Here is a 7,709-nt window from a genome sequence, read left to right as displayed (position 1 = left end):
CTGGGTGGGAATCTGCTGCGGCTTGAACTTAGGTTTTCGCTGGCATCTCACCATCGCGGGTGCGCCCATTGAGGCTGGGACATAGAGGCCCAGAGTCTGTAGGGTCATGCAGGAGCCTTTCATGCCGTGCAGCCTTGTATCTGTTTCTGCCACAAACGGATCTCCCGTTTGACAGAAAAACTCTTGCATGGAAGACTGAGCCTCGCGGGACAGCCCAGAGAGCAGGAGCCATGACGCCTGTCTCATGGATACCGCGGAGGCCATGGATTGTGCGGCCATGTCCACAGCATCCGAGGCTGCCTGCAGGGACTCCCTAGCGGCTGCTGCCCCTTCCTTCACTAGTGCTTTGAACTCCTTCCTCTCATGCTCCTGGAGGGAGTCCAAACTTGGGCAGGGAGCCCCACAGATTGAATTCGTACCGGCCCAGGAGAGCCTGATGGTTTGCCACTTGTAACTGGAAGCTCGAAAACGAATAAATTTTCGTTCCGAAAGAGTCCAGCCTCTGAGAGTCTTAATTCTTTGGGGTCGGGGCTGGCTGACCCTGCCGTTCCCTGTGCTGGACCACTAGGGAGTTGGGCACCGGGTGGATATACAAGTACTCATGCCCTTTAGTGGGTACAAAGTACTTGTGTTCCGCCTTCTTAGAGACGGGGGCCAATGAGGCCTGTGTTTGCCACAAGGTATTTGAACTCTTAACCACCCCTTCATGGAGGGGCAAGGCCACCCTACCCGGTGCCGATGGGAACAGCATGTTAAACAGGGAGTCTGAGGGCTCCTCCATCACCTCTGCCTGGAGGTGAAGGCTTGCTGCCATCCTCTTTAAGAGTTCTTGATGGGCCCTGAAGTCCTACTGCGGGGTGGAGAGGGGCGGGGCCGCAATCACCTCCTCCGGGCGCGGCAAGGAGGCCGGTGCGGTGCTCTGGATATTGGCTGGCACCGTAGGGTCCACCACCTGGTCGGACTCCGGGCACGGTGCCGAGGATGTACAGCCCACCGATTCCTTTCTCGGGGGTCTGGAGAGGGAGGCTGACGGTGCCTCCGAAGCGTCAGCCACCAAGCGAGCTCCCACCAGAGGCTGTGCCAGAGGCCACAGTGCCCACTGGTACCATTAGGCTGCCACGATGCTCGGTGCCACTGCACCTTCTGTGGCACTGGCGGGGTCGGCTGTTCGGGTTGGCTGGCCTGGCCCATTGAAGGACGGCTACGAATGGAGGCCGGGCTGGAGTAAGATCTGCTGCTGTCATAGAATCATAGAATATCAGGGTTGGAAGGGACCTCAGGAGGCCATCTAGTCCAACCCCCTGCTCAAAGCAGGACCAATCCCCAATTAAATCATCCCAGCCAGGGCTTTGTCAAGCCTGACCTTAAAAACTTCTAAGGAAGGAGATTCTACCACCTCCCTAGGTAACGCATTCCAGTGTTTCACCACCCTCCTAGTGAAAAAGTTTTTCCTAATATCCAACCTAAACCTCCCCCACTGCAACTTGAGACCATTACTCCTTGTCCTGTCATCTTCTACCATTGAGAATAGTCTAGAACCATCTTCTCGGGAACCACCTCTCAGGTAGTTGAAAGCAGCTATCAAATCCCCCCTCATTCTTCTCTTCTGCAGACTAAACAATCCCAGTTCCCTCAGCCTCTCCTCATAAGTCATGTGTTCCAGTCCCCTAATCATTTTTGTTGCCCTTCGATGGACTCTTTCCAATTTATCCACATCCTTCTTGTAGTGTGGGGCCCAAAACTGGACACAGTACTCCAGATGAGGCCTCACCAATGTCGAATAGAGGGGGACAATCACGTCCCTCGATCTGCTCGCTATGCCCCTACTTATACATCCCAAAATGCCATTGGCTTTCTTGGTAACAAGGGCACACTGCTGACTCATATCCAGCTTCTCGTCCACTGTCACCCCTAGGTCCTTTTCCGCAGAGCTGCTGCCGAGCCATTCGGTCCCTAGTCTGTAGCTGTGCATTGGATTCTTCCGTCCTAAGTGCAGGACCCTGCACTTATCCTTATTGAACCTCATCAGATTTCTTTTGGCCCAATCCTCCAATTTGTCTAGGTCCCTCTGTATCCTATCCCTGCCCTCCAGCGTATCTACCACTCCTCCCAGTTTAGTATCATCCGCAAATTTGCTGAGAGTGCAATCCACACCATCCTCCAGATCATTTATGAAGATATTGAACAAAACCGGCCCCAGGACTGACCCCTGGGGCACTCCACTTGACACCGGCTGCCAACTAGACATGGAGCCATTGATCACTACCCGTTGAGCCCGACAATCTAGCCAACTTTCTACCCACCTTATAGTGCATTCATCCAGCCCATACTTCTTTAACTTGCTGACAAGAATACTGTGGGAGACCGTGTCAAAAGCTTTGCTAAAGTCAAGAAACAATACATCCACTGCTTTCCCTTCATCCACAGAACCAGTAATCTCATCATAGAAGGCGATTAGATTAGTCAGGCATGACCTTCCCTTGGTGAATCCATGCTGACTGTTCCTGATCACTTTCCTCTCATGTAAGTGCTTCAGGATTGATTCTTTGAGGACCTGCGCCATGATTTTTCCGGGGACTGAGGTGAGGCTGACTGGCCTGAAGTTCCCAGGATCCTCCTCCTTCCCTTTTTTAAAGATTGGCACTGCATTAGCCTTTTTCCAGTCATCCGGGACTTCCCCCGTTCGCCACGAGTTTTCAAAGATAATGGCCAATGGCTCTGCAATCACAGCCGCCAATTCCTTTAGCACTCTCGGATGCAACTCGTCCGGCCCCATGGACTTGTGCACGTCCAGCTTTTCTAAATAGTCCCTAACCACCTCTTTCTCCACAGAGGGCTGGCCATCTATTCCCCATGTTGTGATGCCCAGCGCAACAGTCTGGGAGCTGACCTTGTTTGTGAAGACAGAGGGAAAAAAAGCATTGAGTACATTAGCTTTTTCCACATCCTCTGTCACTAGGTTGCCTCCCTCATTCATTAAGGGGCCCACACTTTCCTTGGCTTTCTTCTTGTTGCCAACATAGCTGAAGAAACCCTTCTTGTTACTCTTGACATCTCTCGCTAGCTGCAGCTCCAGGTGCAATTTGGCCCTCCTGATTTCATTCCTACATGCCCGAGCAATATTTTTATACTCTTCCCTGGTCATATGTCCAACCTTGCACTCCTTGTAAGCTTCTTTTTTATGTTTAAGATCCACTAGGATTTCACCGTTAAGCCAAGCTGGTCGCCTGCCATATTTACTATTCTTTCGACACATCGGGATGGTTTGTCCCTGTAACCTCAACAGGGATTCCTTGAAATACTGCCAGCTCTCCTGGACTCCTTTCCCCTTCATGTTAGTCCCCCAGGGGATCCTACCCATCTGTTCCCTGAGGGAGTCGAAGTCTGCTTTCCTGAAGTCCAGGGTCCGTATCCTGCTGCTTACCTTTCTTCCCTGTGTCAGGATCCTGAACTCAACCAACTCATGGTCACTGCCTCCCAGATTCCCATCCACTTTTGCTTCCCCGACTAATTCTTCCTGGTTTGTGAGCAGCAGGTCAAGAAAAGCTCCCCCCCTAGTTGGCTCCTCTAGCACTTGCATCAGGAAATTGTCCCCTACACTTTCCAAAAACTTCCTGGATTGTCTATGCACTGCTGTATTGCTCTCCCAGCAGATATCAGGAAAATTAAAGTCACCCATGAGAACCAGGGCATGCTATCTAGTAGCTTCTGCGAGCTGCTGGAAGAAAGCCTCATCCACCTCATCCCCCTGGTCCGGTGGTCTATAGCAGACTCCCACCACTAAATCACTCTTGTTGCTCACACTTCTAAACTTAATCCAGAGACACTCAGGTTTTTCTGCAGTTTCGTACCGGAGCTCTGAGCAGTCATACTGCTCCCTTACATACAGTGCTACTCCCCCACCTTTTCTGCCCTGCCTGTCCTTCCTGAACAGTTTATAACCATCCATGACAGTACTCCAGTCATGTGAGTTATCCCACCAAGTCTCTGTTATTCCAATCACGTCATAATTCCTTGACATCACCAGGACCTCCAGTTCTCCCTGCTTGTTTCCAAGGCTTTGTGCATTCATATATAAGCACTTGAGATAACCTGCTGATCGCCCCTCATTCTCAGTATGAGGCAGGAGCCTTCCCCTCACAGACATTCCTGCCTGTGCTTCCTCCCGGTATCCCGCTTTCCCACTCACCTCAGGGCTTTGGTCTCCTCCCCCAGTGACCTAGTTTAAAACCCTCCTCACTACATTAGCCAGCCTGCTCGCAAAGATGCTCTTCCCCTGTCACTGGACCGGGAGGAGCGGCGTTGTCAGGATCTACGTTGGCCGTGGGACAGCGATCTCGACGTGGAGGACCTGTACTGACGGTAACAGCCGCTTTGCGAATGGCCTCGATGGGTGGACCTGCGATGGCGAGACACCAGCAATCGATGCCCGGGGCTGCGGTGTCTTGGCGGAGACTTGGAGTGGGAGTTCGAGCGGGAATGGCGTCGACAACTGTGCTGTGACCAACTGCGGTACCCACTACGAGACAAGGACTGTTGGCGACGCCTGCTGCGGTCCCATCAATATTCGCTCCTTGAGGACGAGCAGTGCTGAGAGAGGCCAGACAGTCTGGTCAGTGTCGAGGGTGGACTCTGGAATCTGCCCCCACATGGACTCTGCCCCCAGTGGTCACTGGACAGTGAATGCATCGGGAATGTTCCCTCGTCCGAGACTGGTACCAGGCCAAAGGCGACTGCGGAGATCCCAGAGGCAACTTGCCTCTGGAGTGTGAGGCCAACATCGGTGGCGCTCCAGGCACCGGCATGGACATAACGTCCCAGGCCGCCTGGAGGGCTTCAGGTGTGGATGGCACCTGGACATCCAGAGAGGCCTGTTCCGAAGGGGCCGGGCTACTCCACTCAACATGAGTTGGAGGCCTGGGGCCCGGTGGGGATCGAGGACTGCCCAACATGGGCCTAGCCTCTGTCCCAGACTTCCCTCACTGCTGCTGCAAAGTGGGAGTCTTTGTGGCCCTCTTGGCATGCCCCGTGGACAGGGAATGGTGCCGATTGGTCGATGGCACTAGAGAGTCGCCATGCACTGATGCCGTGGTGCCGGGTACTGGTTCGGAGCGGCATGCTGGAGTCAGGGTCAGTGCCAACTCCATCAGGATGGCCTGGAGCCTAATGTCCCTTTTTCTTTTGGTCGGAGGCTTAAACGACTTGCAAATCTTGCACCCTTCGCTGATATGGGTCTCTCCTGAACAGCGCAAACAGTCTGCGGGCAGGTCACTTCTTGGCATAGAACGCCTACAAGAGCCACGCAACTTAAATCCCGGGATGCGGGGCATGCCCTGGCCTGGGCTCACTGACTAACTAAACAGCTAACTAACTACAGGTACTAACACTGAACGAACGAACAGTTCTGGGGACGAGCAACAGCAAAGCTGGAGCAGAGTAGTTTCGATGCACCTTCACTGGCAGCAAGAAGGAACTGAGGGTGGTGGGAGCACAGAGCTCCCCTTATACCGCGCCAGGCAGGCGCCACTCCAGGGGTCGCGTGGGGCACTTCCCCCCTACGGGTACCGCTAGGGGAAAAACTTCCAGCACCGGTGCACGTGGTGAGCATGCACTCCTATTGTGGAATACACGTGAGCAATCACTCGAAGAAGAATTTAGTTAATCCAATGGCTTCATTTAACATACACAGATAAAGCAGATTTCCGCATTACGGGCCATGCCACTGTGTTAGTACAAGCCTGTTTAAAATGAATTCTATCAAGAGGTCACCTACAGTTCACAACATCATCATTCATCTCATGAAAGCAAGTCCAACAGGAAGCCCATTCAGACACCTGATTGTTGCAAAAATATTTTCGTAAAGCAAAAGCTTTTCTTCTGTGTCCTAGCAATGTTGGTTTTGAATTTAAGTGAAATACATTAGTTCGCTAAGGCTGCAGACCAATGTATGAAAACAGATAAGGCTAGTACTCTTTGTTCAGTCTGTAGAAATGAAGCATGTTTTGCTTTCGGAGGTTACCTTGGTTTTCCTTAAACAAAAAAGTCTTCAGCTACATATTTTAAGATCTGAAGTATATTTAAAAAATGATAATTTAACCAGTGTAGCCAAAATAGCTCTGTTCTGAAACAATTCACAGCATGATCTTTAGAGCTGAACACCCAGCTACTAAGCTGTTCAATGTCATCTCAAAACATTTGCTGAAAAACAAGCGTATAGTAGATGCATTGTTCTAGGATGAGGGTATGTGTTTTTTTTTTCTTCTTTTTTAAAAGGCTTGTTAAATAGCCTGTGCTTAATTCCAGGAAAATAGGGTCTTTTTCTCATTCCATAGGAGAAAGGTTCTCCCATGAAGGATATTGTAATTTTAGTGACACATCAGTCATTTACCTGCTGTTTGTGCCAACAATGGCAAACTCTACTGTGGCTACACAACTAGATTATCTGTATGCAAAATGCGAGGGAAAAAACTCACTACAACAGAAATTCAAACTAACAAATATGGGAATGCATTTCCTCAGCCATTATTTTTATTTCCTTCATCTGAAAATTCTAATAATCTCTATCCCAATTCTCAACCCTTCATTTCTGCCTGTGTCTAATATTGTCTCTTCTCCCTGGGAAAAAAAAAAGCATCTCCTTTTCTTTCTACAACCTGTTTGCCGTTGTCCATTCTCTTGCAGTTCCCCCCGGTACACTCTGTCTGCACTTGTTTCCTCCCCACCTCCACTACTACTGCTTCTCTCTCTTCCCTTTGGCTCCCCCTGTAGCCTATTGTCCCCCCACAACCCTCGCCCATCTCTCTCACTAAATAATAAAATAAGTGATTAATTCCAAGCCAATTTGCCTCTCATACTAATGTGCTGCTCCCCCACCAGAGGGGCGCAAATTGGCTGTACCGTAGCAGAGAAGGTAGCTCAATTAATTAGTCTGTGAAACTGCTCTCATGTTCTCCTCCAAATAAAATAATAATAATAATAAATAATCAGAGTGATCATGGCCCTTGTATGGATCATGGACCCCAAAGGCTGAGGCAGGGATGCCTGCAACAGGTAGAGGTTTTTAGGAAAACTTAATGACAAAGTTTCAACCCAAGCAGTTGGTTTACACTTTCAATATAAATTACTTTATCTTTGCAATGATAGGGCTCAAAGCTTACTTGTCCAAAAATGGAAACTGAGATTAGCTTTGACATATTTAAAATAGCAAGTAGGGGTGCATCAAGGATGGGGGGCAGAGGGCCCAACCTCCTCTCTTGGCCCCTGACTGGAGCTGGAAATTTGGCCCAGCTGCCCCTCCATCATGACGCTAAGTGGCATTACAACCCTGTGTTCCTGCTTGGCCCCCTACCTTTGCAGTCCTTCTGTCACTATGGGCACCAGACACCGCCATTTCTAGGGAGAAGCAGAGCAGGGGCACCAGGGAACTGTAGTCCCCAGGAGGGTGGGAGGATAGGATCCAGGCTTTTGGTACTTCCTGGGCAAGTGGAAATGCAGGAAGAGGTGAGGGTCTGGGGCTTGCAAAACTACTTGGCCCATGGTAGTGATGGTGCTCTTCAGCCTGTCTGCTTCTTTGGGTAAGAGAGCTCAGGGCTGGGTGCAGGATGGGGAGACCACAGGGCTGGGTGAAGGGCGGAGAGCACAGATCTGTGTGCAGAGGTGATGGAGGGAGGCATATGTGGGGTTGCATGCAGGGCCGTGGAGGGACAGCT

This window comes from Eretmochelys imbricata, chromosome 6 (assembly GCF_965152235.1).
Source record: "Eretmochelys imbricata isolate rEreImb1 chromosome 6, rEreImb1.hap1, whole genome shotgun sequence".
Lineage (NCBI taxonomy): Eukaryota > Metazoa > Chordata > Testudines > Cheloniidae > Eretmochelys > Eretmochelys imbricata.
The sequence above is the reverse complement of the archived record's forward strand: the minus strand, read 5'-3'. Positions refer to the sequence as shown.